Here is a 24,090-nt window from a genome sequence, read left to right as displayed (position 1 = left end):
CGGATTCCGTTTTATGCTCCAGTAATCTTCCTCGCTGTCAACTACACCCGTAATGCTGTTGTTATCGGCAAATTTGCTGATCAATTAACGACATTATTATCCAGATCGTTGATATAGATGACCAATAACAACGGACACATCAACGACCCCTGTGGCACTCCACTCGTCACGGGACAACAGTCAGACAGACAACCATCTATTACCACAATCAAGCCTCCCCAACAGAGCCAATGGCTAATCCAGTTTACCACCTCATCGTGAAAGCCAAGCGACTGAACCTTCCCGAGCATCCTCCCATACAGAAACTTGCAAACTCCTTGATTTAGTCCCTGTAGACGGCATCCACTGCCCTTCCTTCCACACCATTCCTGGTAACTACTCGTAAAGCTCTCCGAGATTGGTTAGAATTGACCTACCACGGACTGACCCAGAGTGACTGTCGCTAATGTTCCTGCTTGTCCAGATACTTCACTTCATACCCCATGACCAGCGTAGTCTGAACACCGAAGGCAATTCCTCATTAAGTAAATCTTAACGAGTTCCCTCCGAGCAAAGCTATCGATATCATCCTGTGGCCGTCACTGACATTTATGGCCGATTGTGGTTAAATTATCCCGCACTTTATTATCAGGTGCATTTAGAGTAGTCTGGAAAAGGAGAGTGTCGTAGATGTAGACAATTAATCGGCTGGGCTTTAATAGCAAGATACGGCACACTAGATATAGCATAGAGCTTAGAATATTACAGCACAGTACAGCGGTTCTGATAGCCTTTCAACTACTGTAATTTAAATTCAATCTAACACAGCCCTCCTGCATCTGAATCAGAACCAGATTTAATATCACAAGCCTTTGTGGTGAAACTTGTTAACTTTTCGGTAGCAGTAAAATGAAATACAGGATAAATAAATATAGAGAAAAAAACTGAGTTACAGGTGGCGGAGGGAAAGAAGTTGTTCCTGAATCGCTGAGAGAGAGCTTTCAGGCTTCTGTACCTCCCTCCCGATGGTAACACTGTGCAGAGGACAGTCCTGGTGGTGAGCAACTTTAATGATGGACGCCACTGTTACAAGGATCATCGCTTGTAATAATGATCAGTGAGGTGCAGAGAATCTGTATTTACCAACAAGTAAATTTTACTATTTCAACTATAAAACACGTAGGTTCACACACTATCTACCTGTGTGCATTCTACTGGAACCCCTGACACTCCATGAACAGTCAATGATGAGAAAAGCTATTACCCGGGACAGGAGTCTACGCTGGCCTCGTGATCCCAATGTCCACGTGTCCGTGGGGTCCTCCCGAGTCGCGATGGTTGGTCTCTGGCTGCTGGAGAGTTATCGCCCCTGTCTATTTGGAGCTCCTGGGTCTTATACTACCCCTCACAAACTGAACCACTGGATCTCTGTCCTGACCTACCTGGGTCACCTTCTTACTGGTCATTGTACAGGGCAACAACCAACATGGTTTCATGGCTCTGCCCACCCCAGCCTTGTGTATTTGAGTCCTTACATCCAGTTTAATGAGGCAGCCCAGGCAGACAGAGGCAACCGAACGAGACTACAGATTGCTTGTTTGGTAGGTCTGGCATTTTACATAAAAAATAGCGACTCCTCTGTGAATGATCTCAGGATTATTGTTCTGATTAGACTGTCCCAGAGTCAGGAGTCAGTTCAGAGTCCATGTCCTTTACATAACAAATGGCTGCTTGTTTAAGAATGGTCTCAGGTTTAACAGATAATAATAGTGGTTGACTAATAATCGCCATATATTTGGACCGGTCCTTTTCTTTCTGATCCAGAATATCGTGTGTAAACCTATGTAGCTTCCTTCGTAGATGTTTATGTTTGTTCCTACCCACAAACATACTTATCCAATCTCTCTGTACTTATTTACTTCATTTTATCATAATTTTTCTCTTTTTTTTTTTTGCTTGTGTTAATTCCTCGTTTTCCAGAAATCGAATAGTGAACATTCGAACCAAGGAAGCTTACGTTAACACTATTACTATGTTGATAAGGAAAGCAGTATAAACAATTAGAAGAGTCATCTAAAGTCAGATCGCTTTGTGGTTATAAATTCAATCCATTTATTCCAAATTTGATAATCATTTTCTTTTTGAACTCTCAATGAGTAAGTCGTCTTTTCCATTTTAAATATTTCCCAAATAATTTCATCCCAATCTTCTAATGTAGGTGATGTTGGATTTAGCCACTTTTTGGTGATTGATTTCTTACTTGCCGCAAAAAGGGCCTGCAACAGCTTTATACCTTTCTTCTGTTCCAAAAACAATACATGTCCCAAACACAGAGTCTCAAAAGTTCAGAGGTATCTAGGTCTTAAATATATTAACTAACGTCCTGTGAACACCTTTCCAATATAAAGTTAATTTAGGGCAATCCCAAAAAATATGGAAATGATTTGCCTCCTTGGAGCCACACCTTCTCCAACACGCCACGTTTGTGTCTTTATATTTTTCCTGATACGGTGTCTTGAAGTATCTTATAATATTTTTCTAACAATGTTCTCTCCAAAACAAAGAGTTAGTCAAAGACCACTGAAAGCTGCATATTCTCCCCAAGCCTCCTCTGAAAGTACCAACCCCGCTTCTTTCTCCCACTTCTCTTTAATATACAATGTGTTTTCATTTTTTGTATGAGAGAGGGCATTATGTAATCGAGAAAATGATTTACTTGGTATTGAGCTGTAAACTGAATTCAGAATCTTGAAAAATTCTAGTTCTGCTGTTGGTAAGTCTATATATCTACAATTCTGGGTAAAATAGTGTCGTGCCTAAAAGGTACCTAAATTGTCATTGTGTTCTAGGCCATGTTTGTCCTGCAGAGATTGAAAACTTTGTAATACTTTTATGTGTGAATGAGGGGTAGGTTGTAAGACCTTTCTTTATCCACAGTTCAAATCTTTTATCTCCTCTGCTGGGAAGGAATTCGGTATCATAAGCACACCACCTTTTTTCCTTTTTTTCAGCACAGTACAGGCCCTTTGGCCCACAATGTTTTGCCGACCCTCAGACTCTGCCTCCCATATAAGCCCCCACCTTAAATTCCTCCATATACCTGTCCAGTAGTCTCTTGAACTTCACTAGTGTATCTGCCTCCACCACTGACTCGGGCAGTGCATTCCACGCACCAACCACTCTCTGTGTAAAAAACCTTCCTCTAATATCCCCCTTGAACTTCCCACCCCTTACCTTAAAGCCAAGTCCTCTTGTATTGAGAAGTGGTGCTCTGGGGAAGAGGCGCTGGCTATCCACCCTATCTATTCCTCTTATTATCTTGTACACCTCTATCATGTCTCCTCTCATCCTCCTTCTCTCCAAAGAGTAAAGCCCTAGATCCCTTAATCTCTGATTATAATACATACTCTCTAACCCAGGCAGCATCCTGGTAAATCTCCTCTGTACCTTTTCCAATGCTTCCACATCCTTCCTATAGTGAGGCGACCAGAACTGGACACAGTACTCCAAGTGTGGCCTAACCAGAGTTTTATAGAGCTGCATCATTACATCGCGACTCTCAAACTCTGTCCCTCGACTTATGAAAGCTAACACCCCATAAGCTTTCTTAACTACCCTGTCCACCTGTGAGGCAACTTTCAGGGATCTGTGGACATGTACCCCGAGATCCCTCTGCTCCTCCACACTACCAATTATACTGCCATTTACTTTGTACTCTGCCTTGGAGTTTGCCCTTCCAAAGTGTACCACCTCACACTTCTCCGGGTTGAACTCCATCTGCCACTTCTCAACCCACTCCTGCATCCTATCAATATCTCTCTGCAATCTTTGACAATCCTCTACACTATCTACAACACCACCAACCTTTGTGTCGTCTGCAAACTTGCCAACCCACCCTTCTACCCACACATCCAGGTCGTTAATAAAAATCACGAAAAGTAGAGGTCCCAGAACAGATCCTTGTGGGACACCACTGGTCACAATCCTCCAATCTGAATGTACTCCCTCCACCACCACCCTCTGCCTTCTGCAGGCAAGCCAATTCTTAATCTACCTGGCCAAACTTCCCTGGATCCCATGCCTTCTAACTTTCTGAATAAGCCTACCGTGTGGACCCTGAATTCATTTGTCCCATTCCCTGAATTGATAATCGTCTACCTCCACAGGTAAAGTCCGGAAAAGGTAAAGTAACCGAGGGAGAATAGTCATTTTTATGGTATTTATCCTTGAATTTAAACTTAAAAAGGGGATAAGATTCCATCTATGTGGAAAGGTTTTCACAGATAGCGTGGGGTTTTTGGAAGCTTCTCGACGACTGTGGAAATGTTCTTTACTTGTAGTACCAAAATGGCACTTTTGTCTGTAACAAAATGAAACCCGTGTTGTATCGGAGTGTTTTGCTAATAATGTTCGTGGAACACTATGCTGAGTGAACCTGAGTAACTGAGACTGTAGACCGCAGTCCCTACACAGTATTTCATCTGGCACTTCATTGTCTGTTCTCTGAACCTGTCTGAGTCCTTCATTAGACACCCGCTTAGCTCTAAGCTACCTGTGCGGCACCTATCTTCGTATTAACTGCAAAGTTGGTTATCAAGCCATCAATTCTGTCATCCAGATCATTGATATCTAACACAAAAAGAAACGGTCTCAATACTGACCCCAGCGGAACGCCATTATTTACAGGCAGCAAACAGAATATGCTCACGTTGTTCTGACTCTTTGCATCCTGCCAGTAAACCAATCTTCGATTGATGGTCGTATCTTTCCTGTAATACCACGAGCTCTGATCTTGTTAAGCATGCTCATGGGTGCAAGACCTTGTTAAATACCATCTGAAAATCAAAGCAAACAACATCCACTGTCTATCCTGCCAGTTATTTCATCAAAGAATTCCAACAGATTACCGAGACAAGATTTCCCCTCCAGGAAAACATGATGACTTTGGCCTACTTTATCGTGTGACAAGTACCCCGAAAAACCATCTTTAATGGACTTCAACCACTGAGGTCAGAAACTGTCATATAATTTCCTTACTTCTGCTTCCCTCCCTGCTTAAAGAATGGAGTGACGTTTGCAACTTTCTAGTCCGCCAGAACTATTCCCAAGTCTGGCGATTCTTGAAAGGTCATGACCCATTCTTTAAGACAGACACGAGGGGGAACGTCTTCTCTCAGAGCTGGTGAGAATATGGAATGGGCTGCCATAGCAACTGGCAGGGGCGATTTCAACATTTAAGCGAAGTTTGGACGGGTGCATGGATGGTTGGGAATGGAGGTTGCTGGAACTAGGCAGATGAATAATTTGGCACAGACTGGATTGTAGTGTTCTATGACTTTAATGCCTTCACAATCTCTTCAGCTGACACTTTCTGAACCCTGGGGTGTACACTATCTGGTCCAGGAGTATTACCTATCTACAGGCCTTGCAGCTTCCAAAGCAAATTTTCCTCTTAGTAATAGTATCTATACCCACTTCTACCCCCGATACTCTTGAAATATTGACATTTTTTGGGGAAAAGAAGATAAGAAATGAGAGAAAGAAATGTAAGGGTGTTATAAGGAGGGGTGGCAGGGAACGGACCCAAGTGCAAGTCACAGACACTGAAGTACTAGGGACAGGACTAGGATACAGGGCGATGGCAAGGACATGGACTGGAAAACCAGGAACCTGGAATAGGACTTGACAAGAGAGCTAGGAGCCCGGGCTTGGACTCCAAGCCAGAGACTGGACAAGGACCCAATACCTGGGTCTTGCCTCTGGCTCGGACCCCAGAACCCGGCAAGGACGAGGCTTGGCAGGCAGGCAGGACGAGGCTGGAGTCTTCAGGCTTGAGGCTAGAGGTGAGGCTTGGCAGGAGGCAGGAGGCTGGAGTCTTCAGGCTTGAGGCTAAAGCCGAGGCTTGGCAGGAGGCTAGAGGCTAGAGACTTGGCTTGGCAAGGGGCTAGAGGCTAGAGACTGGAGACTTCAGGCTTGAGGCTAGGCAGGAGGTTGGAATCTTTAAGCTTGAGGCTAGGCAGGAGGCTGGAGTCTTCAGGCTTGAGGCTAGGCAGGAGGCTGGAGTCTTCAGGCTTGAGGCTAGGCAGGAGGCTGGAGTCTTCAGGCTTGAGGCTAGGCAGGAGGCTGGAGTCTTCAGGCTTGAGGCTAGGCAGGAGGCTGGAGTCTTCAGGCTTGAGGCTAGGCAGGAGGCTGGAGTCTTCAGGCTTGAGGCTAGGCAGGAGGCTGGAGTCTTCAGGCTTGAGGCTAGGCAGGAGGCTGGAGTCTTCAGGCTTGAGGCTAGGCAGGAGGCTGGAGTCTTCAGGCTTGAGGCTAGGCAGGAGGCTGGAGTCTTCAGGCTTGAGGCTAGGCAGGAGGCTGGAGTCTTCAATTAGGGCTCAACAAGAACAGAAACAGGGTAGACAGGAAAACCTGGAGCAAGGATCGATGGACCGGACCGTGAACTGGAATACAGACTTCACGGACCCGACCATGACAAAGGGCGGGGGGGGGGGGCGGGGGAAGTGGGTGGAATGAAGTAAAATATCTCCTAAGAATATATTTTCCTCAACGAAACGTATTCTTTCAGAAATCTATCTGGTCCCATTCCAAAATGGAACCTTACAAAGAAAAATAAGAACTGAAATGACAGATTTAGAAAACAGTATATACACTGAAGCAGAGTTAGATCAACGCTACCTAGGACAGAAGGAGGACGAGGAATTATAGACATTAAAAACTTACACAACAGTCAGATAAAACTCCTAAATATATACTTTCTTCAAAAATAAGCAGGATTCAGCACTCCATGCAAGCATATGCAATTGTGATATGAAGTACACACCAGGAAACTTAAATGAGCGGCCAACTCAGAAAAATGAATCATCAGTATTGAAGAAAATGTTAACCAGTGGAATGATTATGACCCTCCATGGAAGACACCCCAATGATCTGAGCAGACTAGATGTTCGTCAAGGAAGCATCGAACGCCCAAGTGGGAGATGGGAGATGTCTTCGCAGAAACAGAGGTTCCTTGCAGGAATACAGGACAGGATGGCAAACATAAAAAATAACAAAAATACATAAGAGACTAACAAACAAGGTGATTAATGCAGAAAATGCCAAGAGAAACCAAAACACTATCCGAAACTTTCCAGGATCCTGCAGCAGTTCAACTCAATCTGATCATTTACAAAGGTACAATCAAGTGGCAAATATCATTCACCAAACTCTTGCTTTAAGCCCATGAATGACCACTATAACTTCATAAAGGCACCAAAAATTCAAGCCTGATCCAGTTTTAGAGTCAAAGTGTTACAAATTATAGATGATCAATAGATTATTGCAGGTAGAACAATCCTTAAAACCAACAGAATATTACAGGATAAACAAGCAGGAACCACTCCCTCAGTTGATAAACTATTTCGAACACACATATGCCCCTCGACCAATGGAGCACCTCACAACAGGCATTGTTTGTGTCACCAGTCAAACAACGGGAATATTTTCAGTCAATCAGCTTCCAAATGTCGCTACTCTGTCATTCATTGCCATGCCCCGCTGCTGATTCCCTTCTCCTCATCATACGTTCTTACCCTGACCATCGTCCAGAGCCCAAAACTCTGCCCTGTGCAGACCCGCCTCTGGTTTCTGACCCTGCTTCGTTGAAAATCCAACTGGTGGTTTCCCATTCTGTTTGCAGTCTTTAGAGGACAGTAGTGTTTTCTAACAACCCTTTAGAAGCAGGAAAAATGATCCATAACGTGGAAATGAGTAGTGATTAAGGAAGTTAACTACCAATGTCATTCTTCCTCAGCCCAGAGACAAGAAGGGCGAAGAACATGTCAGACAGAACTGCAGTCAGATTGACTTTTTCAGTCTGCAGGCAATTTAAGGGAAACATCTTCACCCACGGAGTGGTGACTGTTTGGAACCCATCACCACAGGGAGAGCGAGAGATGAACAACATTGGAGGATTTAAAAGGACTGTCGTGGAACAGAATCACTGGCAGGGTCCAGCCGGCCTGAGTTGACTCTATACTGTACACTAGCTGTATTATAAATTCACTAAGTACCGGAGACAGAGTTTAAAATAAACTGATTTATTTGCCTCAGACCCAGAATATTAAACTCCAGCCCCATTAAAGGTGAATATGCAGCAAAAGAAACTCCTCCCATGCCCAGTGACCAGGGTGCAGAACTGGGTGTGGTGAGCAGCAGCAATAATTGCAGAGTTCAGCACCGACAGTCACTCTCAAAATAGCATCAGCAACGGGGATGGACACATATCCAGCAAGCAGCTTATTGAAACTTTCTTCCCAGTGTGAACCCGGTAGTGTGTCATAAGTGTAACATGTTGTAAGGTTTCACTGCTCATGTAACGGCCCCTATGCAGTGTTTCACTGCTGAGGCAATGGTTTTTCTGTAGCAGCAATGTTTAGGTTACAACTAGAGATAACAGGATTTTGGAGTGCGGGGCTATCCAATGACAGAAATGTTCTTCCTTGTGAGTCTGGAAGAGATATTTTCATAGTCTTTTGCTGGGGAGAACTGAGAAGACACGAACAGACAGAGTGGGTACTTTTTTCTTTTTTTTTCTTTTTGTTCATTTCACTAACCACATAGTCAAAATAAGAATTATAAAGCTCAATTGTGTATTTACGTATTGTGTACTGTTTCTTATTTCAGGGTACTGATTTGTAACATGGGACACATTGCGCAGCATCCACCCAAAAGATATTTCTTAAGTTTGGCAGGCTGGGGGGCTATCACCCCCTATATTAAGCTGCTAGCCGAAGCGAGAGTTACATAAGGTTAGATGACTGAGTGAATCCCTTCCCACATTCAGAGTATATGAATAGTCACACCCCAGTGTGAACATGGTATTGTGTCATAAGGATCGATAACTGAATGAATCCTTCACCACATTCACAGCAGGTGAACGGCCTCTCCCCAGTGTGAACTCAATCATGCACATTTGATTCATTTGGCTGAGAGAATCTCCTCCCAAAGTCTGAGCAGGTCATCGGCCTCTCCTCAGTGTGAACTCGCTGATGTACCTTAAGTTGAGATGACGAAGTGAATTCTTTCCCACAGTCTGAACAGGTGGACGGCCTCTTCCCAGTGTGAACTGACTGGTGTCTCAGTAGTTGAGATGAAAACGTGAATCCTTTCCCACAGTCTGAACAGGTGAAAGGCCTCTCCCCTGTGTGAACTCGCTGATGTACCTTCAGATCAGATGACTGAGTGAATCCCTTCCCACAGTCTGAGCAGGTGTACAGCCTGTCATGAGTGTGAGCTAACTGGTGTCTCCGTAGTTGAGATGACAAAGTGAATCCCTTCCCACAGTCTGAGCAGGTGAACGGCCTCTCTCCAGTGTGAACTCGCTGATGTTCCTTCAGTTGAGATGACTTAATGAATCCTTTCCCACAGTCTGAGCAGGTGAACGGCCATTTCCCTGTATGGTCTGCGTGGTGTGTCAGTAGGTGAAATGACTGATTGAATCCCTTCCCACAGACTGAGCAGGTTAATGGCCACTCTCCGGTATGAACTGACTGGTGTTTCAGTAGCTGAGATGACAAAGTGAACCCCTTCCCACAGTCTGAGCAGGTGAATGGCCTCTCCCCTGTGTGAACTCGCTGATGTACCTTAAGTTGAGATGATGAAATGAATCTCCTCCCACAGTCTGAGCAGGTGAATGGCCTCTCTCCAGTGTGAACTGACTGGTGTCTCAGTACTTGAGATGACAAAGTGAATCCCTTCCCACAATCTGAGCATGTGAATGGCCTCTCCCCCGTGTGAACTCGCTGATGTACCTTCAGATCGCATGACTGAGTGAATCCCTTCCCACATTCTGATCAGGTGAACGGTCTCTCCGCAGTGTGAACTGACTGGTGTCTCAGTAGGTGAGATGACAAAGTGAATCCCTTCCCACAGACTGAGCAGATGAATGGCCTCTCCCCAGTGTGAACTCGCTGATGTACCTTCAGTTGAGATGACGAAGTGAATCCTTTCCCACAGTCTGAGCAGTTGAACGGCCTCTCCCCTGTGTGAATTCACTGATGTAGCTTCAGATCGAATGACTGAGTGAATCCTTTCCCACAGTCTGAGCAGGTGAATGGCCTCTCCCCTGTGTGAACTCGGTGATGTACCTTCAGATCGGATGACTGAATGAATCCTTTCCCACAGTCTGAGCAGGTAAATGGCCTCTCCCCAGTGTGAACTCGCTGATGTACCTTCAGTTTAGATGAGCAAGTGAATCCCTTCCCACAGGCCGTGCAGTTGAATGGCCGCTTCCCGGTGTGAACTGGCTGGTGAGCCATTAGGTCAGATGACTGAATGAAACCTCCCCCACAAATTCAGCGGATGATCAGCCTCTGAACAGCGTGAACTGTCTGGTGTGTCCACAGGTGGGAAGACCGATTGAATCCCTTCTCAGCCACAGAACAGGTGAATGGCCTTTTCCCAGTGTGAACTTGCTGATGTACCTTCATGAGATGACCTTGAATCCCCACAGTCTGAAAAGGTGAACGGCCTCTCCGCTGTGTAAACTGACAGGCCTGCCAGTCGGTCAGATGGTCGAGTGAATCCTCCCCACAGTCTGAGTAGGAAGGATGATCGAGTGAATCCCTTGTTCCACTTCTTAAATATCTGGACAGTGACAGCAAAACTGGTGTGTTTTGTTCAAGATTCCCGCAGATAAATTCATTGTCGTTTTTAACCTGAAAAAAGAGTTATAAAATCCATCAATGCGTGAAGGACAACATTTCAGATTAGATCAATCTAGTTTGCTAAGATGTGATCTGGCATTACACTGTTACAGTGAAGGTCAACCCAAGTTGGAGAGAGAAACTATCTTCTAAATGGGCACAGTACTGGTATCTGGAATGACCATCAAACTCTCTGATGCTCTTCCCGTCTCTATGAGAATGAGGTATTTCTGCCATCTCCAATCAGTGACCTGGCTCAGTTTGATACTCTCCATTGGTATTATTCCCTGTTCCTGCTGAGCTGCATGAGTGCCTAGCTCCACAGTAACCGAAACACTCTCACGCAAATAGCCTTCGTTGACGTGCAGCTGGGATTTTTTTTTATCTTCTGTCAGCTTAAAGTGCCACAGTTTTAAAGCCACGTAAACATTTCCTGCCCAGACGAATGGTTGGTCCGCACAGCTGTTAAAATGAATTAATTGAATATTAGTATTATTTCAGGTTCTTGTCACAGAGTCAGAATAAAGTACAAAACAGAAACATCTCGTTTGTGTTGAACTATTTAACCTGTCTACTCCCGTACCCCTACCATCCAGGTACCTATACAAACCTCTTCAATGTTGAACTGGAGCTCGCATGCACTAGTTGGGCTCTCTGCTCATTCCACACCTGGATGACCGTTCGTGTGAAGAAGTTTTCCCTCATGTTCCCCTTAATGTTTCACCTTTCACCCTTAATCCAGGACCTCTGATTGTATTCCTACTAAATCTCAGTGGAAAAAGCCAGCCTGCATTTACCCCATCTACGTATAACCCTCATAATTTTTGTATACCTCCATTAAATCTCCCCTCAATCTTCTACATTCCAAGGAATGAAGCCCAGACCTGTTCAATTTCTTTTTATAACCCAAGTCCTCCAGACCTGGCAACATCCTTGCGAGTTTTCTCTGAACTCGTTCAACTTTCTTTTGCAGTCTTTTTATTCATTTTCAAAATTTTAAACGTAACAATAATATTGATAAACAGAGAATGGGATTATATTATTGATAGCTAACATTTGCAAATATAAAATTGCTAATAGTACAAGTATGTTAGATCTTCCCAACTCTAAATGTAATTGAACATGGTAAAAGATAGATGGGGGAAAAAAACTAAAAAAAAACACAAACTGGAAAAGAAAAGAAAACACACTAAATTAAGCGAAGCAAAACTAGATTAAACTAAGCAAATCTAAAACAAAGTCGGGCTAACATAATACATTAGGTACAATCATTAATGTCGTTAACTCCACTCCTCTATCTGTATATTGTTAGTTAAAAAAGGGATTCGAAAAAGGTCAAACTACGTCATATGAAAATGTTGTATAAATGATCTCCAAGTTTCTTCAAATATAACCGAAGTCAAGTTAGTAATAATAGTTTACTACTAACATCCCTGATCGAAAATCAATTAATTAAAACTAGAAGTCAGTTCTATATACATGGTGATAAATCTGGTAAATTACTGGCCAATCAATTGAAAACTGCTTTGGTCAAACATCAGTTTCTTGAGATTCGTAAAAGAGATGGTACCTTGACCGTTGACCATGATGAGATAAATAAATCCTTTCAAGATTTTTACACTTCACTATACCAATCGGAATTTCCTGATGTTTCTACTAAAGTGCACGTTTTTTTAAGGAAACTGAATTTCCCAAAATTATCATTCAATGAATGTTTAGTATTAGAAGCTCCCATTGCTGAAAATGAAATTAAAAATGCTATTTCTTTGATGAATTCAGGTAAAGCACCTGGTTCGAAGGGTTATAATGTAGAAAAATTTAAAACTTTTTCTAATATTTTCTCACCTTGGCTATATAGAATTTTTAAGGATGCATTATCTAAAGGTAAATTACCACAATCCTTTTACGCCGCTACTGTTTCTTTATTCTTAAAAAAGATAAAGACCCTACTGAATGTATATCATATAGGCCTATATCCCTGTTGAATGTGGATTCCTAGATTTTTCTAAAATATTAGCAACTAGATTGGAGAATGTATTACCTCAAATTATTTATGTTGATCAGACTGGATTCATTAAAAATCATTATTTGTTTTTTAATATTAGGAGATTAATGAATATTGCTTATACCCCTTCACCTAGAATTCCAGAATGTGTCATTTCACCTGATGCTGAGAAAGAGTTTGACAGAGTTGAATGGACATATTGATTTACTACGCTCGAGAAATTTAATTTTAGTTCGATATTTATACCTTGGATTAAATTAATATGTCTTACCCCTTCGGCGTCCGTATTTACCAATAATCAAAGATCTCCCTTTTTTCAGTTGTTTTGCGACACCAGGCAAGGTTGTCCTCTTAGTCCACTGTTATTTGATATTGCTTTGGAAACTTTGGCCACTGCTGTTCGTGAATCATCTCATGTATTTGGTATCACTCGGGGGAATGAAATACATGTTATACATACATATTTTATTTATACATATTTATAATTAAGTTATTATACATATCATACATATGCTGATGATTTATTACTATATATCTCTAACCCCGAAAATTCTATTCCGGCAGTAATATCCTTGCTTGATCAGTTTAGTAATTTTTCTGGCTACAAATTGAATCTTAATAAGAGTGAACTCTTCCCTTTAAATATGCAGGTTCCAATTTATAGATGTTCACCATTCAGATTGGTTACTGATTACTTTGCTCATCTGGATGTTAAAATTACTAAGAAATATAAGGATTTATTTAAGCATGTTTTTTTTACCTTTAATTCATCAGATTAAACAATTGTTTATTCAATGATCCCCATTGTTTCTATCAATGCTTGGTCGAATTAATGCTATTGAGAATATTGTCCTACCTAAATATTTATACTTGTTTCAAGCATTACCGTTTTTCATTTCTAAATCCTTTCTTTGGCACTTTAGATTCTAAAATTTCTTCATATATATGGCAAAATAAAAATGCTACATTAAGCAAAAAATATTTACAGACGTCTAAAAAGGATGGTGGTTTAGCATTGCCGAATTTTAGATTTTACTATTGGGCAATTAATATTGGATATTTAATATTTTGGACACAAGATTTGGATATAACTTTGACGCCACAATGGGTAAACCTGGAATGTAAATCCGTACAAGGGTTTTCTCTGACTTCCATTTTAGGGACTTCTCTTCCATTTGTCCTTTCTGAATTTAATAAACAAATGGTTAATCCAATAATTAAGCACACGCTATGGATATGGCTTTAATTTCGTAAATTTTTTGCTTTGAACCAATTTATTTTATCAAACCCTACTATATTTAACTTTTTCTTTCAACCATCTGTTATAGATCAAGCTTTTTTTTGGTGTGGAAAATGACGGGTATATTAAGCTATCGTGATTTATTTTTGGATAGCTGTTTTATGTCTTTTGAACAGCTATCTAATAAATATAATTTGCCTAGATCTCATTTTTTCAGATATTTACAAATTAGAAACTTTTAAAATACCAAGCTACCTACATTTCCAACTTCATATCTATTTGATATCACAGGAAAAAAATAGATTTAAATCCTTATCAGAAGGCTTTAAGAGCAAGCATTTGTGATTTGATTATGAAAATAAATTCAGGTATATCTGATAAAATTAAGACAGAATGGGACAGGGAACTTCAACTTGATTTACATACAGAAAAATGGAAAAAAATTCAATTAGTTAACCTGTCCTCTTTATGTGCTAAACATATATTGATACAATTTAAGGTGGTACATAGGGCTCATATGACTGAAGATAAATTAGCTCGTTTTTATTCTCATATAAGCCCTATTTGTGATACATGTCATTCTGAAGTTGCTTCCTTGACTCATATGCTCTGGTCTTGCCCTTTTTTGGATAAATATTGGAAAGATATCTTTGATATTATTTCCACAGTTTTGTGTATTGATTTACAACCTCACCCCATTACTGCAATTTTTATGTTACTTATCCTCTTTGGCCTGCCGGATGATTGCATTCCTTACATTAATGGCTAGAAGATATATCTTACTGAATTGGAAAGAGGTCAATCCTCCCACTACATTTCAATAGTTTTCTCAAGCTATATCTTGCTTAAATTTTGAGAAAATCAGAAGTGGCACCTCTGTTCCTTCGGTTAAACTTTCCTCTACATCTTCCTCTATGTTGGTGACCAAAACTGCACACAATACTCCAAATTAGGCCTCACCAATGTCTTCTATAAAGTCAACATAACATCCATCTCCAGCACTCAGTACTTCGGTTTATGAAGACCAATGTGCCAAAATCTTACTTTCCGTCCCTATCGAACTGTGACACCACTTTCAGTGAAATATAAACCTGTATACCTGATAGAGGTATACAAGATATTAAGAGAAATAGATAGAGTGGACAGCCAGCGCCTCTTCCCCAGGGCACCACTGCTCAATACAAGAGGACATGGCTTTAAGGTAAGGGGTGGGAAGTTCAAGGGGATATTAGAGGAAGGTTTTTTACTCAGAGAGTTGTTGGTGCGTGGAATGCACTGCCTGAGACATTGGTGGAGGGAGATACACTAGTGAAATTTAAGAGACTACTAGACTGGTATATGGAGGAATTTAAGGTGGGGGGTTATATGGGATGCAGGGTTTAAGGGTCAGCACAACATTGTGGGCCGAAGGGCCTGTACTGTGCTGTACTATTCTATGTTCTACGTATTCCCAGATTCATTTCTTCTACAACACATCTCAGTGCCCTACCAGTCACTGTGTAAGACCTACCCTGGTAGGTTCTACCAATGTGCCACACCTCACACTTGTCTGCATTAACTTCCATTTTCCATTCCTCAACCCATTTTTCCAGTGGGTCCAGATCACATTGCAAGCCATGTAGCCTTCCTCGCTGTCCACTACACCACCAATCTTGGTGCCATCCACAACTTTGCTGATCCAGTTAACCACACTATCATCCAGAGTACTGATATAGATTGCAAACAACAACAGATCCAACACTGATCCCTATTGCACACCACTAGTCACAGGCTTCCAGTCAGAGAGGCAACCATCTGCTACCACAGTCTGGCTTCTCCCAAAGACAGTGTCTCATTCAATTTACTATCTCATTTTGAATGCTGAATGACTGAACCTTCTTGACCAACCTCCCATATGAGACTCTGTCAAGTGCCTTGCTAAAGTCCATGTAGACAACATCCACTGCCTTGCCTTCATCCACTTTCCTGATAATTTCCTCGAGAGACTCTTGTTGGTTAGACATTTGTTAGACATGAACTACCATGCACAAAGCCATGTTGCCTATCCTGCATCAGTCAACATCTATCCAAATACTTACATATCCATTTCCTGCATATAACCTTCCAAACTTTTCCCCTACTGATGTCAAGCTCACCAACGTACAATTTCTTAGTTTACTTTCAGAGCCTTTCTTGAACAGCGGAACAACATTGGCTGTCCTCCAATCCTCCAGTACCTCACCTGTCACTAAGGATGATTTATATGTCTGTGCTTGGGCACTGACAATTTCCACACTTGTCTTCAGCAGAGTCCCAGGGAACAACTTGTCAGGCCCTGGGGATTTATCCATGCTAATGTGCTTTAAGACAACAAACACCTCCACCTCTGTAATCTGTACAGGGTCCATGAAGTTGATGCTGCTTTGCCTCAATTCTATAGACCCTGTGACCATCTCCTAGGTAAATACAGATGCAAAAATAATATTTAAAATCTCCCCATATATTTTGTCTCCTCATATGGATTAACATCCTGATCTGGAAGAGGATTTTTTTTTCTCTGCAATCTTTTTGCTTTTAACATATCTGCAGAATCCCTGAGGATTCTCCTTCACCTTGTCTGCTGGGGCAACCTCATGCCTTCTTTTATTTCTTTCATAAGTGTTCACTTGAATTTCCTGTATTTCTATTTGTTCCTATCTGCATGTACCTGGTATGCACCTCCTTTTTATTGATCTGGGAGAAGAAGCACAAAGGGGTGATAGAGCTGCATGGTGGGAGGTGGGGGAAGGAGGAGTTAAACTAAAGTTGCAGGGGGAATGGAAGCATGAATAACAGAACAGATAGTGGAGAGGTTGTTCCTATCTGCCTGTACCTGGTATGCACCTCCTTTTTATTGACCTGGGAGAAGAAGCACAAAGGGGTGATAGAGCTACATGGTGGGAGGTGGGGGAAGGGGGAGTTAAACTAAAGTTGCAGGGGGAATGGAACCATGAATAACAGAACAGATAGTGGAGGGGTTGTGAAGACATATGTTTTTCAGTCCTCAGACAAAGTCAGGAATGAAAACGTTGAGCATGGTGCAGTGAATATGCTCAATGCTGTATATTTCAATACAGGGAGCATCGTAGGAAAGGCGGATGTGTTCACGGCATGGAACAACACTGGAATTATGACACTAGGATCTGGCAACTGTGTACTGGGACAGGCTGCTTTATGGCAAAACTGTGCTTGGTAAATGGGAGGCCTTCAAATGAAATTTTGAGAGTACAATGCGGGTATGTGCTTGTCAGAATAAAACGTAAAGTTAGAAACTGTATCTCTTGGTTTTCAAGAGATATTGAGACCCTGGTGAAGAACAAAATGGAGTTGCATAACAGAGATAGGCAGGTAGATTCTTATGGAGTATAAGAAATGCAAGAGAACAAGTAAGAAATAAATCAGGATTGCTAAAATAAGGCATGAGATTGCCCTCACAGAAAAGATGAAGGATAATCCTCAGGGATTCTAGAGATAGATTGAGAGCAAAAGGATTGCAAGGCACACAGTTGGTCCCCTGGAAGACGAGAATGGCAATCCACGTGTGGAAACAAAGTAGATGGGGTAGATCTCAATTATTATTTTCGTCTCTATTTACTCAGGAGATGGGTCTATGGGAGTGTGGAAAAGCGGCATTAAAATCGTGGACCATGTACTGATTAAAGAAGAGGAGATGTTTGCCATCCTGTGGCAGATTAGGGTGGATAAATCTCCAGGGCATGACAAGGTGCTCCCTTGGACCTTTGTCAGGGCCCCAGCAGAGATAATTAAATCATCCTTAGTGATGGGGGAGTTATCAGAGGATTGTGGAAGAGCCAAAGTTATTTTGCTGCTCAACATAAAACATAGAAATCTACAGCATATTCCAGGCCATTCAGCCCACAATGTTGTGCCAATCATGTAACTTACTCTAGAAACTGCCTAGAATTTCCCTAGCGTATAGCCAGATATTTTTCTAAGCTCCATGTACCTATCTAAGAGACTGTTAAAAGACCCTATTGTATCTGCCTCGACAACCACTGCTGGCAGTGCATTCCGCACACCCACCACTCTCTGTGTAATAAAACATACCCATGACATCGCCTCGGTATCTATTTCCAAGCACCTTAAAACCATGACCTCTCGTGTTAGCCATTTCAGCCCTGGGAAAAAAAAACTCCGGCTATCCACACCATCAATGCCCCTCATTATGCTATACACCGAAAAAAGGCTCTGAACATAAACAATGAAATTATACATTGCTTTGAAGATTTGTTAGACGTACACAACAGTATGAAGGTATAGATACGGGAAATGCAAACAGCTTTCTCCACTGGGGTTGGGTGGGACTACAACCATAGGTCATGGGGAAGTGGGGATGGTGAAAATTTAATGGGAACATGTGGAAAAGCTCTTTACTGAACTGGTCGTGAGAGTATGCAATGAGATGTCAGCACAAGTGGTGAACATGAGCTCGATTTCACCATTAAAAGAAGTTTGATAGGTACCTGGATGGTAGTGGTATGGAGGGCGATGGTCCCGGTGCAAGTGGTTGCATTAGACAGCTTAAATGTTTTTTCGGCATTGACTAGATGGGTCAAATAGCCTGTTTCTGTACTGAACTACTTCAGGTTTCCATGACAGAGACGCTGAATAAACCTGTTTGGAAGAGAAAAGGTAGGAGTGACAACGGAACTGCAATGGTTGGAGTTTCTGGGAGCAATTCAGAAGCTGAATGATCAATACATCCCAAAAAAGTGGAAGCAGTGGAAAGGCAGGAGGAGACAACCATGGCTGAAATGAGAAGCCAAAGCAAACATCAAAGTCAAAGAGAGGGCAAATAATGAGCAAAAAACTATTGGAAAGCTTTTAGAAACCAACAGAAGATGACCCAAAAAAAAGTCAGCTGAGCTCAGGGTGTGAAATTATGATATTGTAGTCATTAATGAGTCTTGGCAGCACCCAACAGCCTGAGGCATTTAGAGGAACAAAATATTTGGGGCCTCAATATTGCCTGAAAACCAAGTTTCCCTGCACCGGTTACCTTTCAACTTTTATTTTGGCAGGCACCTACAAACTGTACATCTTCTCAAGGCCTCCCACTTACAAAGTACTCATTTGCCAGAAAACAGCCTGTTCCAATCCAGACTTGTCAGATCCTTTCTGATACCATCAAAATTGACCTTTCTCCAATTTAGAACCTCAACCCTTGGTCCAGACCTCTCTTTTCCGATATTCACTTTGAATCTCATGGCATTATGATCACTAATTTCTGTCACCAGCCCTGGATCATTTCCTAACAGCTTATTGCACATTTCTATATCAGGAATTGTACGTACTGATTAAGGGCACATTTGACAAACTCTACCCCATCTAGTCCTTTTACAGTATGGGAGTCCCAGTCAATATATGGAAAGTTAAATCACTTACTGAATCAACCTTTGTTTCTTGACATGGTCTGCAATCTCTCTACAAATTTGTTCCTCTAAATCCCTCAGGCTGTTGGGTGCAAGCAAGTACCAATAATTCCCTGTCCTGAGCTCATCTGGCTTTCCTACGATGCTTCTTGCATTGTGATATACACAGCTCAGCACATTCATCACACCATGCTCAACCATTTGATTGCTGACTCTATCTGAGGTCTGAACAACATCTGACTGGTGTCAAGAAAACAACCTCTCCCTCATTGTCACAAAAACAAAGGAGCTGATTGTGGACGACAGGAGGAATGGAGACAGGCTAACCCCATTGACATCAATGGATGTGGGGTTGAGAGGGTGAACAGCTTTAAGATCCTTGGCATAAACATCACCAAGGATCTCACATGGTCTGTACATACCCGCTGTGTTGTGAAAAGAGCACAACAGCTCCTCTTTCACCTCAGATGGTTGAAGAAGTTTGGGATGGGGCCCCAAATCCTGAGAACTTTCTACTGGGACGCAATTGAGAGCATCCTGAATGGCTGCATCACTGCCTGGTATGGATCTGTAGATGTGAACTTCCCACTATTCAGGACATTTACAGAGACAGGTGTGTAAAAAGGGCCTAAAGGATATTGGGGACCCAATTCACCTCAACCACAAAGTGTTCCTGCTGCTATCAGCCAGGAAAAGGGACCACAGCAAAAGGACCAACAGGCTCCGGGACATCATCTTCCACCAAGCCATCAGACTGATTGATTCATGCTGATACAATTGCATTTCTATGTTATATTGACTGTCCTATGGACAAACTATGTATTATAAATTACTATAAATTACACATTGCACATTTAGATGGAGATGTAATGTAAAGATTTCCACTCCTCATGTATAGGAAGGATGTATGTAATAAAGTCAATTCAATTCAATTCACCCTCTCCACTATCTGTTCTCTCATTCGGGCTCCCATTCCCCCTACAATTTATATTAACCATATCACCCCCTCTCCCCACACCAGCACTAGCAAGCCTTACCACTGGGATATTAGTCCCCTCTTGTTCTGTTCCCCTAACTAATGAATCCCCTATCACCGCCTTGACTTTCCTCTGCCAGGTAATCTCCCCCCCCCCACCTTGTTGTAGTGTGGGATAGCAACAAGGGTACTCTGCGATGGCTATTGAACCTCATTCCCCTTCCTGACTCTCACCCAGTTTCTTGTGTCCTGCACCTTGGGTGTAACTCACCTCTCTTCATGTCATATCTACCACCCCCTCCAACTCCTGGATGATCCCTTAAAGTGCAGGGTTACAAGCTGCAGCTGGATACATATCTTGTAGGTGAGGGCATCAGGGACACTGGAGGTCTCCCCACCTTCCCACCAATGTCCACTCTAATTTGTAATTACCAGTGCGCATGTAAAACTTTTGTTGTGTATTTTTTTACCCAGTGACAAAATGTGCACAGTGAATTTTATATAGAGAGTTATTTGTTTTAATAGCTAGCCAATCACTATCAATAAGAACTTTGATCTCCTCTGTGTTTGATCAAGTTCATCTCCACACTCACACAAACCCTGTAACAGGCCTATGACGGGTATTGAAGGATTTTCTCACCAGAGCTTTTGCACACGTTCCATATGTGATTTGCTTGCTGAATGACGCTTAAAAATCATATTTCCAAATATCACTCCACCTATTTCCACTTGCAAATTCTCCAGCAACTTTTGCATCACCACAATCAACACAGGTAACACCAGTTTCTGTATTGTACGAGTGGTGATTGATAAGTTCGTGGTCTAAGGTAGAATGAGATGTTATACAGCTGTCATTACATGCACAACTCTTTGAGTGATTATGCAGAAAGTTTGAAGTTAATAACATCAACTTCTACCTTAGGCCACGAACTTACCAATCACCCCTGCTGTCAACTACTTCTGCAGGTCCAAGACGCCGACTTCTACAAAGAAGGGACCGTATCCTCCATGACTGCTGGACTAAGTGTGTAAATGTAGGATGGGACTATGTTGAAAAATACATGTGCTAGGTTTTCTAAGATTGACTCCTTCTACCTTAGGCCATGAACATATCAATCACCCATCGTATGTAAATATCTCCCCTGAACCCTCCCCCAAGTGACTGACGGTGGTGAACTCATTGATGTCAATACCAATGAATATGAAGGGAAGGGCACATTTGTGATATGAAAGCTAAATATTTCCCCACGGTAAAGATGTTTGATATCATTATCTTCTCAGAGAGAATGAGTCAAAACATGTCCTCAGGGGTAGAAAGGTCCAGAACAAGCAAGACATGCAAAATGCTGGAGAAACTCAGCAGGCCAGGCAGCATCCATGGAAAATATCGAAAGAAGCTGCAGAAGATCTGGTGAATCTTCATTGCACTCTCTATAACAAATACTCTCTAACTCTTTGTTAATCCTCTATGGAGTTAATTTCCATCTTGTGCAGCCCCGTGTTGCCCCAACCACTCACCTCCCACCCCTGTCACTATTTCCACCTTCCCACCTCCCCCTCACCTGGACCCACCTCTCACTCCCCAGCTCTTGCCCCATCCCCACCCCTCACCTCTTTTCTCGGACTATTTCCCGTCCACTCTCAGTCCAGAGGGAGGGCCTCGGCCCGAAATGTTGACGGTCCATTTCCCTCCACAGATGCTGCCCGACCCACTGAGTTCCTCCGGCAGTTTGTTCTTTGGTCTGTGTGACCCGTGTTAGTGTGGGGAGCGGGATTTTACACCATATTCCCGGTACAATCTCAACAAAACACAAATAATTGTCACTTTGCCCGGACCATTGGCCCCGCTTGCAGGGCAACAGTCTGCCGGTGTTTGCCCCCCAATGTGGTGAATCGCCACCACCGTGGGCTCAGACATTTCCACAGATGAGCCCCTCCTGTCCCCACCGGGACAAACATCCTGTCCGCCCCCTCTCTCCCCGTCTTCATCCTCTCCCTCCCCGGGGAACCGGCATCAAACCGACGGGCCGAGCGGTCTCCTCCTACCTCTCAGCGATACATCAGACTCCGGCCGCAGGAGACGCTTCACAAACGCCCCAACTTCCCTCGGAGGGAAATGGAAATAAATCAGAAAGCGGACATTTACTTTGGGATTTGTTCCGCTTTGATGAGGAGTTTGACACTTGTGCGAGCGACGGTGTGAGTGGGGGTAACGCCCTCTCGGCCGGTCCGCCTCCACTATTGGTTGTAACCAGTGATTAACATCGCTTCGCACCAATGGGAATAGCGCAGCTCCTGAATCCTCTGTTGACAGCGGTGGGGGGGAAGAGGCTGGTCACGTGATTAGTAGCCCAGCCGTTAAACCGATAAAGCTCGAGCTCTCCAGCGTGTGGGTGACGTAAGACACCGCGCACGTGAGGGCAGATGCCGGTGTGGGGAGCCCATGTGTGACGTCAGGCACGTGAGTGCGTCTGTGTGACGTCACCTGTGGGGGATCGCTCTTATTCAAAAGCACCTCAATTGACATTTCTTATGATTTCAGTGGGACAACAACATTAATCACGGGTTTCATCACTGAATCCAGTGTTGTGAGATGTAAAGTCCCCTGTTATGTGTCCGGCTGTGCCGTGTTGTTGGTGGAGTGGGCAGCGTGGTGTTTGTCTCGATTCGGGTCACAACACCAGAATTGCCAGCGGGGTCCACACACAGTGTATTAGTGACCAGAAAACCTCCCGTCCCTGCAGTCTCTGTCTCCTGGTAAACTCAACACCCTGACAATGTGGACCATGGACACCCCTTCCTCTCAGAGTCAGGGAATCATTCAGACAGCTGATCAAAGAGAGGAATTATATTTATTGGTCATTAAAGTTCGCCCAGATTCGTTTGGACGGATTTGATGTGGAGTTCGGGGGTCACAGTGAAAGGGCCGGACGGCCGAACTCCCCCCGTTGTCCAAACATCCTTCCAGGTGAGGCGACCCTTCACCTGTGAATCTTCCGGGGTCGCCCGTTGTGTCCGCTGCTCCCGATGCGGCTCCTCTACACCGGTGACACCGGCTCCTCCGCAGTTGTGCGGGGTCGGGTTGTTTTTTCGGGGGGATCGATGTTATTGTTCCCATTTGTGGGAGGGGTGGGTTTTGGGGGTTGATGATCGGGATGCCGTTCCTTTTTATGCGGGGGTGGGGTGGGAGTTTGATGTTTCTCTCTGAACGACTTTCATATTCTTTGTTCCGTGGCTCACTGGAGAAGAAAACAAAAACTCAGAGCTGTTTATGGATATCTGCTTTGATAATTAATTAACCTTTGAACTATCTGCTCCGAGCGGGATTTCCCGGTGTATAAACATTTTCATTCCGATTCCCATTCCCGTTGCGACGTGTCAACCCATCGCCTCCTCTTGTGCCAAGATGAGGCCACTCTCAGGGTCCAGGATCAGCACCTCATATTCCGTCTGGGTACCCTCCAACCTGACAGCATGAATATCGATTTCTCCTTCCGCCGAACAAATCTCCCCCTCACCTCTCCCTCCCACTCCCTCTCTTCCTCTCTGACTTTTCACGTCCTCTCACCTGCTGAACACTTCTCTCTGGATCCACTGCTCCATCTCTTTCTCCTATTCTCCACTCTCCTCTCCTATTAGATTCTATTTTCTTCTGCTCTTGAGCTTTCCCACCTACCTGGCTTCACCTATCACCCTCCAGCTCGGCATTTCCTCGCCCGCCCCGATTTTATTCAGATATTTCCCCTATTCCATCTCAGTCCTCAGTTCAACTGGAAACGTCGACTGTTGATTCT

This window comes from Mobula birostris, chromosome 13 (assembly GCF_030028105.1).
Source record: "Mobula birostris isolate sMobBir1 chromosome 13, sMobBir1.hap1, whole genome shotgun sequence".
NCBI lineage: Eukaryota > Metazoa > Chordata > Chondrichthyes > Myliobatiformes > Myliobatidae > Mobula > Mobula birostris.
The sequence above is the reverse complement of the archived record's forward strand: the minus strand, read 5'-3'. Positions refer to the sequence as shown.